At 41.8% G+C, this 22,201-nt stretch overlaps 1 long non-coding RNA gene across 1 annotated transcript; it reads left to right on the forward strand.

Moving 5' to 3' along the window:
- The first annotated feature begins 20,469 nt into the window (after positions 1 to 20,469).
- Positions 20,470 to 21,877, forward strand: LOC118972230 (uncharacterized). Its single transcript, XR_005061068.2, has 3 exons — positions 20,470 to 20,673; positions 21,347 to 21,474; positions 21,638 to 21,877. It is a non-coding gene; the product is annotated as an uncharacterized lncRNA (long non-coding RNA).
- The last annotated feature ends 324 nt before the right edge of the window (positions 21,878 to 22,201 follow it).

Raw genomic sequence — 22,201 nt, forward strand, 5'->3', positions numbered from 1 at the left:
AAAACCTGTATGTTAATCTTTAGAGGGGCTTTATCTGAATCAACAGAAACTGGCAACAATCAAATGTCTAACTGGTGAATGGATAAGCAGTAGTACATTCATAGACTAAGATATGCTCAGCAATAAAAAGGAATAAACTACTGATATAAGGAGCAAACTAACCCAAGAGGTTATGTAGTGTATACATAACATTCCGGAAAAGGCAAAACTGTAGTTACAGAATACAGTGGTGGCCAGGAACTGAGAGGTAGGGACGCGCTGACTACAAGGGGACACAGAGAAATCTTGAAATGTGGAACTATATCTTGATTGTGGTGGTAGTGGCTACAAAATCTTACATACTTGTCAAAACTTGGTAGAATGGTACACTAAAAGAGTCAAGGTTACGTTATTTAAATTATAGCTTAAACCAAAAAAAAAGTTTATCCAAAAAATAAAAATGGAACACCATCAGGACTAATCCCTATTTACCTCAGTTTACCACCCTAAATCAGACTCTAATCCCCATACAGCTCTGTACAGCTCTGTAAATTCTTCAATCTGACCCAATTCCTCCCTCCTCTCAGTTGTTCCAAAGCCTTCTATTGAGTGAGCACTTGGAAACACTCTCTGTCATCAGCAAAATCCCCTGTCCTTAATTTTTCCTCTGAACTTCACTTTCCCTCTTTAACTGGAACATGGTTTTCCTATGAAAACTGCTTCCTTACAGCCTTCCTGAGAAGTGAATGGGTTTATTTCCTATCCCATATGTCACTGGACTTATGGATGGGATACACAACATTCTCCATGATCCCTTCAAACGGGAGACCATTTTCCTCTTTCTTTCAATAAAAATTCCAGCTCCCAAAAGCATGCCAACATGAACTCCCCTTCTCCATCTCTCCCTCTTCTTTACCCTCTCTCTCCCCCCTGACCACCTGTAGCTCTGGGAGAAAAGAGTGTTCCCAGTCAGGGGTGAATAAACTGGTGTGACTGAAATCAGTCTAGGGAAAGGCTAGATTGGGAGAAGCCCTTTTGCTGCTCACTGGGAGGCCCGGCTCCATTCGTGTGCGCTCTCTCCTTTCTCCCAGTCCCCACTAGGGAAAGCCCCCTCGGAGCTCTCCATCTCCCCAGCCACCCGGGGTCACAGTGCCTGCTCACCTCTCCACCCGCCCCTTCTGGGAGAAACTCCACAGACAGGTCCCCAGCGACTGACAGGCACCAGACTAATTAGGCAATGGAAGGGAGGGGAGAACTGCCTCTCTTCTCACTGCGCCCCAGAAGCTGTGATATATGTAAATAGGCTAAGGTCAAGCGAGACATTCTGGAAATACTGCAATTTATCCGACAACCCATCCCTCCAGAATTCTCACCTCACAATCTACATGCTTCCCATCTTCCATAATGGCCTCTGCTGTGAGAAATCTAGAGCACTGTAACCAGATTAATTATATACAGTAACAGCAGACATACAGGTAGCAATAACATCATGATAATCCTCAAGCCTGAGAATCCAGTTAGGTTCAAAGTCCTACACAAATTAAGTCCATAGTTCTCCCATTCCACAGGAGGCCAGCTGCTGAGCTGGTAGGGAGCTCAGTGCACACTCAGCAAGCAGCAGCTGTGGCCAGGAGGTGGGCCCAATTCACAAGGACTGTAGAAGACAATAACCTTAACAGCATTAAAACACATGTTTTAATGATGTCAGCATAAGCAACTCCTGTCCATCAAGTAGGATGTATGCAGAGTGGTCTTGTGATGGGGTGGAGCAGGTGGGATGTGTGCAGAGAGTGGTCCTGTGATAAGATGGTGGCAGGAACGGGGTAGATGTGGAGCTACTAGAAGCACAGGCACTGGCCACAATAATAAAACAAACTTCCCTGCAAAGTGCTTTTACCTTCCAGCTATGTGGGTGCACTACCCTGACCTTTAGGGGCTGCTCTGCAGTTACTCCAGGAACACAGGAGGCCAGCTTCCAGGCCTTGTCCCCAAGGTGCCAGCAGGGCCAGCCATCACTGGTCCATGTGTTGAGATGTCCACGGTCATGTAGTCTCCAGATTGCTGTGGGGCTCAGTCACATAATGCACTCCTGTCAGGCTCTGCTGATGTCTTCAAATATCAGAGGAAGGCCTCCTGACAGCCCACAGCCCACAGTGCCCTCTGCCCTGGACCACGTCATCTGCTCCATCATTCCATGGGGATGCCAAAGCAAATGGCTTGCAAGTTGCTGACAGAGGCCCCAGTCTCACAGACATCTAGTTTGTCCACTTTGCAATGGTAGAGGTAACTGCACACATTTTATCCCAGCCCCACCTGATGCCCTTTTGTACCAAATAGGATAAGGCCTTCAGAATTTGTGCCAAGTGTGGGATAAACACTCAACAGGAGCCTACAAAACCCAAAAACTCTTGTAATACTGCCAAAGTGGTAGGGGTGGGGAAAGCCTGGACCTTGTCTATTACTTCTTCTGGGATAACTTTAGATTTACCCAACCAGACAACCCCCAAGAACTTTACAGACAAACTAGGTCCCTGAACCTTGGTGCTGTTCACAACCCATCCTTTCTCTTGTAGATGTTGCAGCAGTCTAGGAACTGCCCCTTCTAAATCTGCAAGACAATCAGATGTGAGCATGATATCATCAGTGTAGTGATACAACCACACTATTGGAACTTTCTTCCATGTGGCCAAGTCCTGGGCTACAAGTCCATGACAGATGGTGGGACTGTAGAGGTATCCCTGTGGAAGGACAGTGAATGTCCACTGCCGGCCTTCTCATGTGAAGGCAAACTGTTCCTGACTTTTCTGTGCTATGTCAATAGAGAAGAAAACAGCAGTTTCCACAACATAATGATACATCCCTAACTCATGCCTAAGGGTGTCCATAAGGGCTGCTCTAGAGGGGACAGTAGCATGCAAAGGGGGTGTGACTTCATTCAGTTCTCTGTAGTCCATGGTCATGCACCAGGAGCCGACTGGCTTTTTCACTCGTCACACTGGGGAATTAAAAGGACTGTGAGTGGGCTTTATGATGCCCACCTTCTCCAGCTCCTCTAGAGTTTCTCCAATTTCTTTGTGCCCCCCAGGGAATTTATACTGTATAGTATTTGTCACCCACTGAGGTACAGGAAGAGTTGCAGGTGTGTGCTTACCCTTACCACACACATCCTCAGTCTGAACTCACCTGCAGTGGTCTGTAACCACAGGCCCTGCAGGATATCTGCCCCCAAAATAGATTCAGGGATGGGAGAAATGTACACAGTATACTCCTTAGTGGGTAAACACCCTACTTCCAAGGGGATCTGGGCTTTCTTCATTCTAACTACCTTAACCCCATAGCCTCTATCACAGCAAAGGTCCCAGGAAACCATTCAGGGTTGCCATTAAGTCAGAGAACATTCAGCTCCTGTGTCCACTAGCACCAAGACACATTGTACATTCACAGGGGACCAATGAATTGCTAATTCAACATGTGGCCTCGGTCCCCACCACATTCCCCATGGTCCCCATGGTGGGGGACTTAACACCCACCTCAGTCAAACTGCAATGTCCAAATGCCCTCCTGTGGGAGCTAGGGCCCAGACAGGGTCTGAGTATTGTCCCCCAGGAAGTCCTGCAGGCACACGGGCAGGACATGGGCCTTTGCCTCCAGCTTCCATGTCTTGGACTTCAGTGGCTGGAACCTCTGCTCTGGCTTTAATTGGTGCCACAGTTCTAACAAGAGTCTATTGGGCTGCCCATCAAGTTTTTCTTTTACTACCCCCACACTTATCAAATCAACCCACATCTGGGTCCTCAAGACCTTCACGGGGCTCTCTGAACCTCTTTTTTCAATTGTAGACCATACTTCCTTCCATGCTCTTATTGTTTCAACCTCTCCCAGATTAGCTATAGTACAAGTAATCTCACTTATTAGATTAGGCATTAGGTTGCCCTATGTGGGGGGCAAGAATGGTCACTAGGGACCCAAAGAAGCATGGGGGAGCTGTATGCAGCACCAGATTTCTCATTTCTGTGGTGAACAGCTCCTCACTGGGGCCCTCAGGGTCCATATTATAGATGATACTTCTCATGCTCAGCTCCCATAATACCTGCTGGAGCTCTGCATATGTTTCCCAGCTAGTAGGGAAGTATGCTAAATCACCCTGATTAGGTCAAATTGCCCTAACTGCTACAGTCAGCCAACCCAGAAGTGCCTGGTTCTCTCAGGTGTGACAGGTATTTTGCAACCACTGCTGAAGGAAAGGGTGAGCCAGTCTACCCATTTGTAAGTCCAGGAAGAGGAAATCCTGAGACAAAACACCTCCAAAACCAAAATCAGTCGAAGAGATAAATAAAGTTTAAAACCCATTTATTGCTTACAAACTGCAGTCTGGGGCATTTCTCTTTCCTGCTCCAGCAGAAGCCAACCAGCCCTCCCCCTCAACTCTCAGGTTCAGATAAGCCCTCTGTTGCCCAGGCAATTACCCATTGATATGGAGATGAACTTTTCTTCACCCCTGAGGAATGCCTGTTGATAAGCATATGCACTAAAGCCAGGTGAAATATTCTGGAAATATTACAAATTTACCCACAACTACAAATATCAGGTAGGACCTCAGCTCCTAGTTATTTATCTCACCTAATTTCCTATACAGTGATTTCACACTATTTTCTCTCTTGCCAGATAAATACTCCTCCTCAACTTAATCATAACCAATATTGTCAATTTCTATTAATTTCATTAAAGAAAAAGGCACAATCAGAATAACATTGCCTCATTCTGTCAACCCCAAATCTAACAACCTAATTCCATGTGCAGTTATATATGCTACCTTCCCTCCTGTTAAAATGAATGAATTGCCAATGATCTCTTCTAAGGGCAAGCTGCTGGATAGTATCTTCTTTCAAAGTACTTTGCTTCTGCAGTTATCTAATCTTTTTCCCAAGTTAATTATTTGATCTGTATTAAACTATTTCTGTCTTCAAAACAAATTGCTGATATAACTTTCATCTTTAAGAAAAAAGGAGGGAGGGAGGAGGGATGGATGAAATAAGTAAAGGCAATAAAGAGGTGCAAACTTCAAGTTACAAAATAAGTAAGTCATGGGGATAAAATGTACAGCATAAGGAATATAGTCAATAATACTGTAATTTCTTTGGTGACAGATGGTAACTATTTTGTCATGGTGAGCATTTTGTAATGTATACAAATGTCAAATTTCTGTGTTTTACAACTGCAACTAATATAATATTGAATGTCAACCATATTTCAATTAAAAATAAAGCAAAAAACCCTTCCTAGACCATATGTTGTCCTTTAGCTATTTCTTTACTAAGAAACAAAGAAAGAAGGATGCTTTATATTTTGTCTCCATTTGCTCACCACTTGATTTCACCTTCAGCCGAACTAATCAGATGTCTATCTCTTCATTCCCTTCCTCTGAAGCCTCTTGTCACAGCTTCCACTTTATCAGATGCAACATTCAAATCACAGATCTTTCAGCAGCATTTGACATTGTAGATCTGTATAATATGGGAATAATACTTAACAGAGTTATTATGTGTATTAAATAAATTAAAGCATAACCCTTGAAAAATATTCTGACACGATAAATATTCTTCTTATTATTGACCACTTCCCTCCTACCTTTGTGAAACAATGTTCCGGCTCCTGTACTATCACATTCTCCTGGTGTTCTCACACCTTCTGGCCACTGCTCAGTCTCCATATCTTCCTTGTTAATGTTCACTTCAGTATGTGGGAGAACCACAGGTCTAAGTCCTTCTGTCTTCTTTAGGTACACTCATTCCCAAGGTTAGACCATCCACACCAGTGTCCTCAGAAGCATTAGAGCAGATTTTCTAAAGCTCATGCTATTCACATTTTGGACCAAATATTCATTTGTTATGAGGAATGTTCAACATAACTGGCTTCTACCCACTGGATGCCAATAGCACCCACACTCAGTTGTGACAAACCAAAATCTGCCAAGTATTTTTTTAATTGCCTTACACTTATTAACTAATTTTTCTTCATAACAATCTTTTAAAGTAGGTACTATCATTTTTTTCAATTTTATTTTGTAGAGCAGTTTTAGGTTCACCATAAAATTAAGAGGAAGGTACAGAGTTCCCATTCACTCCCTGCCCCCACATATGCACAGCCTCCCCCATTATCAACATTCCCCAACAGAATGGGATTTGTACAGCTGATGAACCTACATTCACACATCATTGTCACCCGGAGCCCAGAACTTAGAGTAGGGTTCATTCCTGGTTGTACATTCTATGGGTGTGAAAAATTAAAGTGATATGTATCCACCATAATAGTAGTATACAGAATATTTTCACTGCCTTAAAACTCCTCTATGCTATACCTGTTCATTCCCCTCCCCACCCAACCCCTGGCAACCAGATCTTTTTACTGTTTCCATAGTTTTGCACTTTCCAGAATGTCATATAGTTGAAATTGTAAAGTATGTATCCTTTTCAGACTGTCTTCTTTCACTTAGCAATATGCACTTGTTTCCTGTTTTTTCATGGTTTGATAGTTCATGTCTTTGTCATGCTGAATAATATTCCATTGTCCTGATGAACCACAGTTTATCTATTCACCTACTGAAGAACTTGGTTGTTTCCAAGTTTAGCAATTATTAATAAAGTTGCTACAAACATCTGTGTGCAAGTTTTTGTGTGGACACAATTTTCAACACCTGAGGGTAAATACCTAGCAGTCACTGCTGGGTCATACGGTAAGAGTATGTTTAGTTTTTGAGAAACTGCCAAACTGTCTTCCAAAGTGGCTATACCATTTTGCATTCCCACCAGCAATGAATGAGAATTCCTGTTGCTCCACATCATTGTTAACATTTGGTGTTATTGGTGTTCCAGATTCTGGCCATTCTAATAGTACAGTGAGCTCATTTTTGTTTTAGTTTGTATTTATTTGATGATATATGAGATGGAGCATCTTTTCATATGCTCCTTTGCCATCTATATATCTTTGCTGAGGTGTTTGTTAAGGTTATTGGCCCATTTATTAATTAGGTTGTTTTATTATTGTTGAGTTTTAAGAGTTCTTTGTACATTTTGAATAACAGTCTTTTATCAGATATGTCTTTGGCAAATATTTTCTTTCAACCCTATGGCTTGTCTTTTTATTCTAGCGACAGTGTCTTTTGCAGAGCATAATCTTAATTTTATTGAAGTTCAGCTTATCAATTCTTTCTCTCATGGTTCATGCTTTTGGTGCTGTATCAAAAAAGTCATCATCAAACCAAAAGTCATCTATATTTTCTCCAATTTTTCCTCTTGGAGTTTTGTAATTTTTCATCCCAGCTTAAGGTCTGTCTATTTTGAGTTAATCTTGTGGAGGGTGTAAAGTCTGTATCTATATTAATTTTTCTGCATGTGGATGTTCACTTTCACCAGGACCATTTGTTGAAAAGACAGTCTTTGCTCCCTTGTTATTGCCTTTGTTCCTTTGTCAAAGATCAGTTGACTATATTGATGAGGGTTCTTTATTGTGTTCCATTGATCTATTTGTCTGTTCTTCCACCTATTCCACTCTCTCCACGACTGTAGTTTTTTACTAAGTCTCTAAATCAGGTAGCATCGGTCCTCCAACTCTGTTCTTCTCTTCAGTATTGTGTTGGCTACTGTGTGTCTTTTGTCTCTCCGTGTAAAATCATAAGAATCAAGATTATTAGCTACCAAATAATTTGCTGGGCAATGAAATAATTATAGCAACGGATTATAATGAATAGAATTAAATAAGAATCTGTAAACCCATAGGTATAAATAAAGCAACTTGTAGCCTGGGAGACCAAAAAAGCCTCCCAGGAGAGGTGAGAGCGAAGTCATTCCGCTGGCTTTACGCCGCTGCGTTTTGGGCAACACAAAGCAGAGGCCCCACCCCCTCACCCCAAAGCCCACCCTCTCCTCCCTGCTGCGCCCTCTGAGCCCCGCCGCCCGCCCCCCACTGCTCCTCGCAGCCCCCATTCCCCTCGAGTCCCTCGCGCCTCCTCTCCGCTCCCCACTCCACGCCCCCGGGCCCTCAGCTCCTTGCCCCTGAGCCCCTCTCCTGCCATCCCCTCCCACCGTTACCTCTCCCGTGGCCCAGTGCCCCGGGGCGCCTCTCTCCCAGCCCCGCAGCCCCTCTTTCCGCACCCCATGGTCCCCTCTCCCCTGTACAACCCCCCACCTCTGACCCTGCTCCCTGCACCCCCACGCCCCGCGACGCCCGCTGGCTGAAACCCACCCAGTCCGGACCAGTTCCTCTCCCGACCTCACGCTAGGAGGCTGTGAATGTGCTGCTCAGGCCCTCCGCGAGCCTCTGCGCGCTCCTCAAATTAAACAGTCTCCAGAGTTAGGAGAAGCCACCCTCCCGCCTTGGCCTCAGTGCCTCGCCGCCTCGCCGCCTGGCCCCAGAGAAGCAGCGGCACCCCAGCCCAAAAGAGTCCTGATGCGACAGGGACCGTGGGTGCAGTCAGAGTAGCGTGAGGGCCTCCGGAAAAAGCAAGGCAGTATATCTGCAGTCAGAACAGTGTAACTACGTGCAAGGAAACCCCCTACTGAAACTCTGTGTTAAACATTCAGCTCTAGAGTCATTCTCCTGTTAAGATGAGTTAATATTCCCCAGATAAAGAAGAGTAGCATGTTTTTATTATGCTAATCATTTGTAATCATGTGTAAGATTCACCTTAGCGTGCTTAAAGGCCCAGGCCTCTGTGCTGTCTTTCCTCCTTCAGATCTGATGAGGTGATTTGCAAACTGGGCAACTAATTTAGCATGCAGGCCCAGCCATAAATAACACAGTAAAAGGCAAGAAGGACTCCACCTTAAAGACAAGATTGCATTTTAATACCCAAGAAGGTAGGACGTTAGAAATTCTTAACTTACTCTTTAGCAAGCAATACTTCAGCTCACCTTGGGGGCTGGGCAGGTGGCCTTGTTTCATATGCTGCCAGACCAAGATGCTGGTATCTCAGGAAGAAATCATCAGAGCAGGAAGTAGCTTGTGTTAAGTTAATTCTAAATATTCTGGGACCACTTAACAAGTCCACACCCCTAAGCCTTTTTTCATGTTCTCAAAAATCCTCAACTGCCTATAAAACCCCCTAGACAAGCACCACCCCGGACTCTCTTGCCCCCTCCTGGCATGAGCCAGGAGCTCTGTCCTTTTACTTTATCTCTAAATAAAAGCCTGTACCTTGCTCTCCTACCTTGAGTGTTTGTGAAGTTTATTCTTCGGCTCCGTGAACAAGAACCCCGCATCACTAAGGACAGTATGGGCAGGAAGGGCCAGGAGACCTAACCAGCAACCCACACTGCCATTAGCCCTAATCCGGCTCCACAGAGATAATTTGTGGCCAGAACTCCAGAACAGAAGTGTGGCTCAGTGGCCCACGTGGGTTCTGGGCCCATTGTGGAAGCTGGAGGCGCTATGCTGCCCAGGGCTTGTAGTGTAAGGGTGTGCTCCCTAGCACTGACTGGCAGAGACCTGTGTTCTGCTCCAGAACTTCTCCAGGAGGCCTGAAATCTCAGACCCTCCCCAAACAATTCTCTACCTGCCCACATTATGAATGGCATGCCCATACATGTGGCACTCTGAGCCCCTGAACAGACCAATATACTCCACAAAACCAAAGCAGGCTCTGCAAAGGGAGTAAAAATCTAGGGGGCCCGCAAAGCCTTACTTACTGCATATGCACACCTTCACACATAGAAGGAAGATGATTAAAAACCAACCAGTTTTTAAACTTTCAATGGAGATATTTCAGGGATGAATACAAAGAGATAAAGTCTGGTTATTCAGTTAAAGTAGTGTAATGTAAATCCACACAGAACTGTGATCACAATCCACACCAGCTACACTAATGGAAGAATCACTTACACTTGCAATCCTACAGTTCTTTGGCACCAGCTCCTTCTCGTGCCTTTTGCCTGTTTGGTGGCCTGCATAAAGATGGACCTCACCTGCTGCAACAAAGATTGGGAGTTGTGAGCCTCCCCCAGTGCCTTTCAACATTGCCGCTTATTCCTTAAGGGGAATTTGTGAATTTCAAATAAGTCTATGCAAAACATTTCCTAAAACTTATTATGAAGACAAATCACTGTGCTGCACTCAAATAGGTAAACAAACAAAATTAAGGGAGGAGAGGAAATACAAGCCAGGTAAAGGGATGATTAATGCAAAACCTGGAGTCATGACAGGGTCTTCCTCTCAGGAAGATGGAGAGTTTAGAAAGGCAAGGCAAGGAGGGATGTGACAGGAAGTAATCAAGGATGAATCTGACTATGACTGGTAGAGTCCAAGAGTACATATCCTTCTATACCAAGCTGAAGAACTGTTGTGTCCTCTCAAAACTCTTGTTGAAGTCCTAACCCCAATACCTCAGAATGGGACTATATTTGGAGATGAGACTTTTAGGAGGTAATTAAGTTTAAATGAGGTCATTGGGGTGGACTCTAATCTGATATGACTTGTATCCTTAGAAGAAGAGATTATCACACAAACAGGCACATGGAGAAGACAGACATGTGCAAGCCATGGTGACAGGCCTCAGAATAAATAGCCCTGAGGACATCTTGGTCTTGGACTTCTAGCCTCCAGCACTATGAGGAAATAAATTTCTGTTGTTTAAGGCTATGTCATCACAAGTTCAATGCCTGTTCAAGTAGGTGAGTTAACAGTGGGAAAGTGCTTAAAAGCCTAAGGAGGGGAGGAGCCAAGATGGCGGTGTGAGTAGAGCAGTGGAAATCTCACAAAACCATATATATTTTTGAAAATACAATGAATACAACTATTCCTAAATGAGAGACCAGAAGATACAGTACAACATCCAAACTGCATCTACATCTGCGAGAACCCAGTGCCTCACGAAGGGGGTAAGATACAACCCACGGCTGGTGGGACCCGAGCGACACCCTTATCCAGCTCCCTGGTGGGAGGAGAGGAGTTGGAGCGGGGAGGGAGAGGGAGCCCAGGTCTGCTAAATATCCAGCCCTAGCCATCCGCACCGGGAGCACAGACATACAGGGCGTTGTGTGCTGGACACTAGGGAAACGGAACAGTAAAACCTATGAACGGGTCCCCACAACTGGCACCCCTGGGACAAAGAAAAGTGAGTGTTTTTGAAAGTCTTAAAGGGACAGGGGCCTCACAGCCAGACAAAAGCATCCTGGTGCACTCAGCCCAGCAGCTGGGAATACCGGGGAACTTCAGGCATACTACCCCCTGGGTAGCAGGGCAGCTTTGAGGCCCCTCACAGTGATAAACAGTCTTCCGCCCATTCCCCCTCCAGTGCAGCCCTGCCATAGTGGAGCAGCAGCCTGAGACTGGCCACGCCCACGACAACCATGCGGAGCTTACTGCACAGCAACCTGGCAAGAATCAGACCCCATCTGAGTGCAACTGCCCAGCACAAGCCACTAGGGGTCGCCATTATCCCAGGAGAGGAAGGCCACAAACTAGGAAGAAGGGATGTTCTCCCAGCTGACATATGTGCCAAAGCCCCACAACTACCTCTATCACCATGAAAAGCCAGAAGAATTTGATCCAGACCAGAATCACAGAGACATCCTCCCCTGAGAGGGAACCTGGGGACATAGATCTAAACAAACATCCTGAAAAAGAATTCAAAATAAGGTTATACCCATGCTGATGGAGCTGCAGAGAAAAATGCAAGAGCTAACCAACAAAGCAGGGAGGGAGACTACAGAAATAAAACAATCTCTGGAAGGACTTAAAAGCAGAATGGACAAGATGCAAGAGGCCATTAATGTAATAGAAACCAGAGAACAGGAATGCATAGAAACTGATGCAGAGAGAGATAAAAGGATCTCCAGAAATGAAACAAAATTAAGAGAACTGTGTGACCAATCCAAAAGAAACAATATCCACATTGTAGGGGTACCAGAAGAACAAGAAGAGAGAAAAAGGAATAGAAAGTGTATTTGAAGAAATAATTGCTGAAAACTTCCCCATACTGGGGAAGGAAATAATCGCTCAGACCACAGAAGTACACAGAAATCCCAACAGAAGCGACCCAAGGAGGACAACACCAAGACACATAATAATTAAAATGGTAAAGATCAAGGACAAGGACAGAGTTTTAAAGGCAGCTAGAGAGAGGAAAAAGGTCACCTACAAAGGAAAACCCATCAGGCTATCATCAGACTTCTCAACAGATACCTTACAGGCCAGAAGAGAATGACATGATATATTCAGTGCAGTGAAACAGAAGGGCCTTGAACCAAGGATACTGTAACTAGCAAGATTATCATTTAAATATGAAGGAGGGATTAAACAATTTCCAGACAAGCAAAAGTTGAGGGAATTTGCCTCCCACAAATGACTTCTACAGGGTATATTAGAGGGAATGCTCTAAATGGGAGCCCTCCTAAGGCTAAATAGATGTCACCAGAGAAAATAAAATCACAGCAAAGAAAGCAGACCAACCAAATACTAACTAAAGGCAAAAAATAGAATCAACTACTAACAAAAGCAGTCAAATAAAATGCAAAAGAACACAGAATAAAACACCTAACATATAAAGAATGGAGGAGGAGGAATAAGAAGGGAGAGAAATAAAGAATCATCAGACAGTGTTTATAATAGCTCAATAAGCGAGTTAAGTTAGACAGAAAGATACTAAAGAAGCTAACCTTGAACCTTTGGTAACCACGAATCTAAAGTCTGCAATGTCAATAAGTACATATCTTTCAATAATCACCCTAAATGTAAATGGACTGAATGCACCAATCAAAAGACACAGAGTTATAGAATGGATAAAAAAGCAAGACCCATCTATATGCTGCTTACAAGAGATTCATCTCAAACCAAAAGACATGCACAGACTAAAAGTCAAGGGATGGAAAAAGATACTTCATGCAAACAACATGGAGAAAAAAGTAGGTGTTGCAGTACTAGTATCAGACAAAATAGACTTCAGAACAATGCAAGTAAAAACAGATAAAGAAGGACATTACATAATGATAAAGGGCTCAGTCCAACAAGAGGATATAAAAACTATAAATATATATGCACCCAATACAGGAGCACCAGCATATGTGAAATAAATACTAACAGAATTAAAGGAGGAAATAGAATGCAATGCATTCATTATGGGAGACTTTTATACACCACTCACTCCAAAGGACAGATCCACCAGACAGAAAATAAGTAAGGACACAGAGGCACTGAACAACACACTAGAACAGATGGACCTAATAGACATCTATAGAACTCTACATCCAAATGCAACAGCATACACATTCTTCTCAAGTGCACATGGAACATTCTCCAGAATAGACCACATACTAGGCCACAAAAAGAGCCTCAGTAAATTCAAAAAGATTGAAATCCTACCAAACAACTTTTAAGACCACAAAGGTATAAAACTAGAAATAAATTGTACAAAGTAAAAAGGCCCACAAACACATGGAGGCTTAACAACATGCTCCTAAATAATCAATGGATCAATGACCAAATTAAAATGGAGATCCAGCAATATATGGAAACAAAAGACAACAACAACACAAAGCCCCAACTTCTGTGGGACGCAGCAAAAGCGGTCTTAAGAGGAAAGAATATAGCAATCCAGGCATATTTAAAGAAGGAAGAACAATCCCAAATGAATAGTCTAACATCAAAATTATTGAAATTGGAAAAAGAAGAACAAATGAGGCCTAAAGTCAGCAGAAGGAAGGACATAATAAAGATCCGAAAAGAAATAAATAAAATCAAGAAGAATAAAACAATAGAAAAAAATCAATGAAACCAAGAGCTGGTTCTTTGGGAAAATAAACAAAATAGATAAGCCTCTAGCCAGACTTATTAAGAGAAAAAGAGAATCAACACACATCAACAGAATCAGAAACAAGAAAGGAAAAATCACGATGGACCCCACAGAAATACAAAGAATTATTAGAGAATACCGTGAAAACCTATATGCTAACAAGCTGGAAAACCTAGAATAAATGGACAACTTCCTAGAAAAATACAACCTTCCAAGACTGACCAAGAAAGAAAAAGAAAATCTAAACAGACCAATTACCAACAACGAAATTGAAGCAGTACTCAAAAAACTACCCAAAAACAAAACCTCCAGGCCAGTTGGATTTACCTCGGAATTTTATCAGACATACAGAGAAGACATAATACCCATTCTCCTTAAAGTTTAACAAAAAATAGAAGATGAGCGAACACTCCCAAACTCATTCTATGAAGCCAACATCGCCTTAATACCAAAATGAGGCAAAGACGCCACCAAAAAAGAAAACTACAGACCAATATCCCTGATGAACGTAGATGCAAAAATACTCAACAAAATATTAGCAAACCGAATTCAAAAATACATAAAAAGGGTCATACACCATGACCAAGGGGGATTCATCTCAGGGATGCAAGGATGGTACAACATTTGAAAATCCATCAACATCATCCACCACATCAACAAAAAGAAGGACAAAAACCACATGATCATCTCCATAGATGCTGAAAAAGCATTTGACAAAATTCAACATCCATTCATGATAAAAACTCTCAGCAAATTGGGTATAGAGGGCAAGTACCTCAACATAATAAAGGCCACATATGATAAATCCACAGACAACATCATACTGAAGAGCGAGAAGCTGAAAGCTTTTCCTCTGAGATTGGGTACAAGACAGTGATGCCCACTCTCCCCACTGTTATTCAGCGTAGTACTGGAGGTCCTAGCCATGGCAATTAGACAAAACAAAGAAATACAAAGAATCCAGATTGGTAAAGAGGAAGTTAAACTGTCACTATTTGCAGATGACATGTTATTGTACATAAAAAACCCTAAGGAATCCACTCCAAAACTACCAGAACTAATACCGGAATTCAGCAAAGTTGCAGCATACAAAATTAACACACAGAAATATGTAGCTTTCCTATACACTAACAATGAACTAATAGAAAGAGAAATCAGGAAAACAATTCCATTCACAATGGCATCAAAAAGAATAAAATACCTAGGAATAAACCTAACCAAGGAAGTGAAAGACCTATACCCTGAAAACTACAGGACACTCTTAAGAGAAATTAAAGAGGACACTAACAAAGACAAACTTACTCCATGCTCTTGTCTAGGAAGAATTAATACAGTCAAAATGGCCATACTGCCCAAAGCAATATACAGATTCAATGCAATCCCTATCAAATTACCAACAGCATTCTTCAATGAACTGAAACAAATAATTCAAAAATTCATATGTAACCACCAAAGACCCCGAATAGCCAAAGCAATCCTGAGAAGGAAGAACAAAGTGGGGGGAATCTGGCTCCCCAACTTCAAGCTCTACTACAAAGCCACAGTAATCAAGACAATTTGCTACTGACACAAGAACAGAGCCACAGACCAATGGAACTGAATAGAGACTCCAAACATTAACCCAAACATATATGGTCAATTAATATATGATAAATGAGCCATGGACATACAATGGGGAAATGACAGCCTCTTCAACAGTTGGTGCTGGCAAAACTGGGCAGCTACATGCAAGAGAATGAAACTGGACCATTGTCTAACCCCATACACAAAAGTAAATTCGAAATGGATCAAAGACCTGAATGTAAGTCATAAAACCATATAACTCTTAGAAAAAAACATAGGCAAAAATCTCTTGGACATAAACATGAGCGACTTCTTCATGAACATATCTCCCAGGGAAAGGGAAACTAAGGCAAAAATGAACAAATGGGACTATATCAAGTTGAAAAGCTTCTGTAGAGCAAAGGACACCATCAATAGAACAAAAAGGCATCGTACAGTATGGGAGAATATATTCATAAATGACAGATCCGATAAAGGCTTGACATCCAAAATATATGAAGAGCTCATGTACCTCAACAAACAAAAAACCAAATAATCTGATTAAAAAATGGGCAGAGGAGCTGAACAGACAGTTCTCCAAAGAAGAAATTCAGATGGCCAACAGACACATGAAAAGATGCTCCACATCACTTGTCATAAGAGAAGTGCAAATTAAAACCACAATGACATACCACCTCACATCAGTAAAGATCGCCACCATCCAAAAGACAAACAATAACAAATGTTGGCGAGATTGTGGGGAAAGGGGAACCCTCCTACACTGTTGGTAGGAATGTAAATTAGTTCAACCACTATGCAAAGCAATATGGAGGTTCCCCAAAAAGCTCAAAATAAAAATACCATTTGACCCAGGAATTCCACTTCCAGGAATTTACCCTAAGAATATAGCAGCCCATTATGAAGAGGACAGATGCACCCCGATGCTTATCACAGCACTATTTACAATAGCCAGGAAATGGAAGCAACCTAAATGTCCACCAGTAGATGAATGGATAAAGAGGATGTGGTACATATACACAATGGAATATTATTCAGCCATAAGAAGAAAACTAATCCAACCATTTACAACAACATGGATGGAGCAAGAGGGTATTATGCTCAGTGAAATAAGTCAGGTGGAGAAAGACAAGTACCAAATGATTTCACTCATATGTGGAGTAAAAGAACAAAGAAAAACTGAAGGAACAAAACAGCAGCAGAATCACAGAACCTAAGAATGGACTAACAGTTACCAAAGGGAAAGGGACTGAGGATGATGGGTGGGAAGGGAGGGATAAGGGCGGGGAATAAGAAAGGGGGCATTATGATTTGCGTGTATAATGTGGCAGGGGCACAGGGAGGGCTGTGCAACACAGAGAAGATAAGCAGTGATTCTACAGCATCTTACTATGCTGATGGACAGTGAATGTTATGGGGTTTGTCGGGGGGATTTGGTGTAGGGGAGAGCCTAGTAAACATAATGTTCTTCATGTAATTATAGTTTAATGATACCAAAAAAAAAAAAGCCTAAGGAAAGGCCTGGAGATGCCACATAAGATATGAAGGTTTATTGGGGCTTAAGTACAGGGTGACCAGGAGTGGCCAACTGGCAAAGGATGCACTTTACTGTTGTGGACAGGGAGGGAGCTGTTTATATGGGGAAAGGGGACAGAGACTACATGCATGCCAGGGTTGGGGGAACAAAGACTATGTGCTTTGCAAGATCATTCTTGTTTGACCAGTGCCCCAAGGAACAAAACCTTGGTTAGAGAGGTCTGCCTCCTGGTAAGTTGTTTCCATAAATAAGGTTAGCCTAGATTTGGCCAACCCCAGGCCATCAACATATCATCTACTTAGCATACTGCCTGAAGGAGGGGACCAGGAAGATGCATAATTATTCTGGGAAAGAAGGTTATAAACAGGCAGTCCTGGTCCCCACAAAGGCACCCAGAAAGTGGTACTTTGTTAGAGTGGGCCTAGAAAACTAATACAGGAGCCAATAGCATTATTGTTGGATTCCCCTGAGGAAGGCGCCGCCCCAAATTACTCACCAAAGACGTTTCTTGATGCAACAAGCAAGAGGAATTTATTCAGAAGCCAACTAGTTGGGGTCCAAGTCAGCCCGTCGCAGCGGGTCTCAACGAGGACCCTGAGCACTTACAACTAAGTGGTTATATAGGATTTTCTGAGGCATTCAGCCCTAGAGGATTACCATGGTTACAGATTGTTTTGTAATAACAAGATAACAATACTACATAGCAAGATAACAATACTACAAAGGCAGTAATTTTTCAAACCTACGATTTCTGGGTTAGTGCCACGTCCTGGGGGGGTGTAGCAAGGTAGGGTCGGCATTTATGATTAACTAACCGAGAGGTTAGCGCTGCCAGCAGTCATGATTGATTAACTTGTTTTTCCAGAGGAGTTACCTGGTTTCAGTTGTTCCCTCTGAGTCATATATCAGAATGGCTTTTTGGGCTTCAAGATGGCTACTCTTAGGCTAACTTATTTCTCAGGGAGGTTGGGGTCCTACATTATCAAGGCAGAAGACTGGACAAAGTTATCTTGTTTTTTAGGAAAATAACTGGTAGTTGAGTAGAGAATGAACTGTAATGGAGAGACATAGTATACTAGAGAGATGGAGCAGGTATTAAATTACAGAAAAAGGGTAAGAAAGCTATGGTTAGGCTTGGACGAAGCAATAGTGGGAATGAAAAAGAAAGGCTTATTTCAATAAAAAATCTTTTGGGGAGAAATACAGAGGAATTGATTGCTGACTGGCTTGACAGGGGAAAGGTCGAATGAGAAGAGATTCACATTGTAAAATAGAGCCACGGAGTTGAGCAGGACACCAGAGCTGTGCTTCTTGAATAATATTTTAAGTAGGATTAAAATTAGAACAGAAGCAGCTGAAGATGTTTTAGGCTGAAGGATAAATAAAAAAACAGGTGAAGTGAGTCAAAACTTTCAGCATTATGACCTTGGGTAGATAAAGATTATGAAAAGGCTTGGCTCAGAGCATTGGCCTATTGGCACTCAAAAAGTATTTGTTTTTAAAAGAGAAAACAGTCACAGCATCAAAAATAATAAAATACATAGGAATAAACTTAACCAAGGAGGTGAAAGACTTGTACACTAAAAGCTGCAAAATGCTGATGAAAGAGAAATTAAAGAAAACAAATAAACTCTCCCATCTCATGGATTGGAGGATTTGGTTTTGTTAAGACAATAATACTACAAAAGTGGTCTGCAGACTCAATGCAATTCCCATCAAAATCCCAACAAAGATTTTTTGCAGAAATAGAGAAACTCATTCTAAAATTCACATGGAATCTCAAGGGGCTGAAAATAACCAAAACAGCCTTGAAAAAGAACAAAGCTGGAGGTCCCGTACTCCAAGATTTCAAAATTTAACACAACTTTCAGCAATCAAAACAGTATGACATTGTCATAAAGACAGACATATAGACCAATGGAATGGAAAGAAAGCCCAGAAATAAACTCTCATGTATATAATCAAGTGATTTTTGACAAGGATGCCAAGACCGGGAGAGGACAATCTTTTCAACAATTGTTGTTGGTAAAACTGGAGATCCACATGGAAAAGAATGAAGCTGGATTCTTTCCTTACACAATATTCAAAAGTTTACTCTAAATTGATCAAATATAGACCTCAGTATAAGAGCTAAAATTATAAGACTCAGAAGAAAACATTGGACTTTCAGACATTGGATTTGTCACTGATTTCTCGTGTATGACACTAAAAGCGCAGGTAACAAAAGAAAAAAAATAGATAAATTGGACTTCACCAAAATTAAAAATTGTGCATCCAAGGACACTATGAAGGGAATGAAAAGACAATCCACAATATGAGAGAAAATATTTGTAAATAATTTATCTGATAAGGGATTAATATCCAGAATATCAAAAGAATTTTAAATTCAACAAGTTCTAAAAAAATTCAAAAATGGGCAGAGAATTTGAATAGACATTTCTCTAAAGAAATGTGCAAACGGCCAATAAACTCATGCAAAGACGCTCAATTCACTAATTATTAGGCAAATGCAAATCAAAAACCACAATGAGATATCACTTCCTATTCATTAGGGTGTCTATTATCATGAACAAACACACGCATACACAAAACAAAACAAAACAACAGAAAATAACAAGTGTTTGTGCATGGAATGCCTGGGTATTCCTAGTGGGGATGTAAAATGGTATAGCTACTATGGTGTTGTTAGAGTAGGTAGATAGCCAGGCATTGCTAGAAATGGCATAAAAGTAAATGTGATTTATTTCCAGAGGAATTAACATTTAAACAAAAGGGTACTGACAAGAAGCCCACACGTTAGAACATGTACCAGGGAGTCACTCCGGCTGGGACAGGGAGGAAGACTGAGAAAGACAGGGCTGTGTGTCACTTCAGAAAAATGCAGAAAAAGTTTTGAACCAGCCAATAAAATTAAGACAAATGTAAAAAAAGCCTAATATAGATATAATTTGCTTAGGTTATGTCCAGGAAAGAATGTGAACCCTGTAGTATTCAGCCAGTGAAAAACCAAGGGAGGGATCTGTGTGCTAGGGAATAAATTGCTTGTTGTAACCCCCTGAGTGTGCCTGCTCACCAGACACCCAATCCTGCAAAACCATCATTAAAGCCTCACTCTGCTGTTCTCTTTGTCTCCATGTCCACTTATTGAGTTTGGTCCATTGAGAATATTTCTCACAGCATGAGCAGGAAGGGGCTTGGGGACTTTGGTGTTTACATTCAGTTAGATGCATGTTTATATTTTAAACATTCCATGCAAACTGTTTTCTTGGGATGTGGGGAGGGAGGGTATAGGTAACAGACCTTTCAAAACTAACTGGTTCCAAAGAGGAAGAGAAGCTGACCCTGACTTCACCTCAGAGTACATTATACACTCATTAGCATACTAAAAGTCACACCCCTTGGCACCATGACTGTTCTGAGGCAGACCAACTAAGGACAAAAAGAGAGCATCACCTCATTTCCTGGAAATTCCCTCCCTTTTCTGAGAAAAAATATTGCAACCCCTGCTTAAACTGCAGCTGTAAGAACACCCAACCCAAGCCACTCCTCTCCAGCACGTTCCCACGCTCTCTCCCTGAGTGCGTACTTCTGCCTTATTAAACTGCTTTGTACTTATACCAGCTCTACCTGCTCATGAATTCTTCCTCAGTCAGAGTCAAGAGCTCTTTTCCTAGGTTAAGGTCTCACCTAGTGCACAGGGAGATCTCCCCAGCTGAACTGCCAACAACAGTGTTAAGAAACAAAATTTAACCAAGTACATTTGAAGACCTACGTGGCTTATTAACAATTCATGAATCAGACAGTATCTCATCTGGTAAGTAGAGAAGAGCTGCAAAAAATGGCAAATATATAAAAATTTGCTTTTATAGACAAAATGGAGCAGGGCAAGAAAGTTACAAGCAAAAGAAAAGAAAGGATTGACTCAAGCAAGGTCACCTTTCTTTGGGGAAGGGTGGGGGTCTGTCCTGCTGATTACCTCCATGGTGCTGATCAGGATATTCCAGACTGACTGGTTAAAAGTCACATTCTGGAGGAAGGTTGAAATAACAATTAAGTCTTGGTTTGCTGTTGTGGGGACAAATGATTCCATTTTGGGCCTGCTGTTTCTTTTTCAAGAATGGAAAGGAGTATAGCAGTATCTTAAAAAATTAAAAATAGAATTACCATACGATCCAGGAATTACACTTCTGGGTATATAAAAGTACTGAAAGCAGAATCTCAAAGATATATTTGTACCTCCATGTTCATAGCACCATTACTTCCAATAGTCAAAAGGTGGAAGGAACCCAGCACCCGTCAATGGATAAATGGATAGATAAAATGAGAAACACACATAAATACAATGAAATATTCTGTCTTCAAATATAGATTTTGATTTGTTGCAACATGGATACATCCTAAAAACTGTATTAGTTTGTTTGGGCTGTCATAACAAATACAGGCATACCTCATTTTATTGTGCTTTACAGATATTGTGTGTTTTACAGATTGGTTTGTGGAACCCTGTACCAAGCACGTCTGTTGGCATTGAAAGTGAGCCGGCACAGCGAAGCGCAAGAGGGAGTCTATTTTAAATTAAACCTCCTCCATTTAAAATTACGTTAAAGGTTTAAAGGTAAAATTCCTAGACTGTTTTTTTTTTTAAAAAAAGAATTTATAGTCTGACTTTATCTAAAATCCAAACAAACACTCCCAAGAATCAATGGCCAGTCTGTTTTAGTGAGAAGAATCATTACCTTGGGGGAGAAAGAAAAATTACAAAAATTCTTTTGTGTCAGCTTATCTTATAGAAACATTGAAGACAGAGGTCCCTGACCAGGTTCTGGGAAGGCCAGTGAGTCAACATCTGCTGACGGTGAAGTGGCACCAACAGAAGCTGAAAGATGGAGGTAACATCACGAGATAAGTCACCAATGCCATTCCTCCCGGCCCCTCGCCTTCTGAAACTGCCCTCCGGAGCCCCATGTACAACCCCTTTGAGCAGCTCAGCATTCCTCCTTCTTGCTGGCTTCCTTGCACACAAGCTATCTCTAATAAACTCTGCCAGCTTTCTTCTGAGTTCAATGTTCAACATTTCTATAACATTGAAATCTTTGGGGTCCAGTAATAGCATTTTTTCAACAGCATTTGCTCACTGTCTCTGTGTCATATTTTGGTAGTTCTCACATTTCAAACTTTTTCACTGGTACTATATTTGTTATGGTGATCTGTGATCAGTGATTACAACTTGGTGAAAGCTCAGATGATGGTTAGCGTTTTTTAACAATGAAGTATTTTCTAATTAAGGTATGTACATTGCTTTTTTTACACATAGCTTTGCACACTTAGTAGACAACAGTATA

This window comes from Manis javanica, chromosome 1 (assembly GCF_040802235.1).
Source record: "Manis javanica isolate MJ-LG chromosome 1, MJ_LKY, whole genome shotgun sequence".
Lineage (NCBI taxonomy): Eukaryota > Metazoa > Chordata > Mammalia > Pholidota > Manidae > Manis > Manis javanica.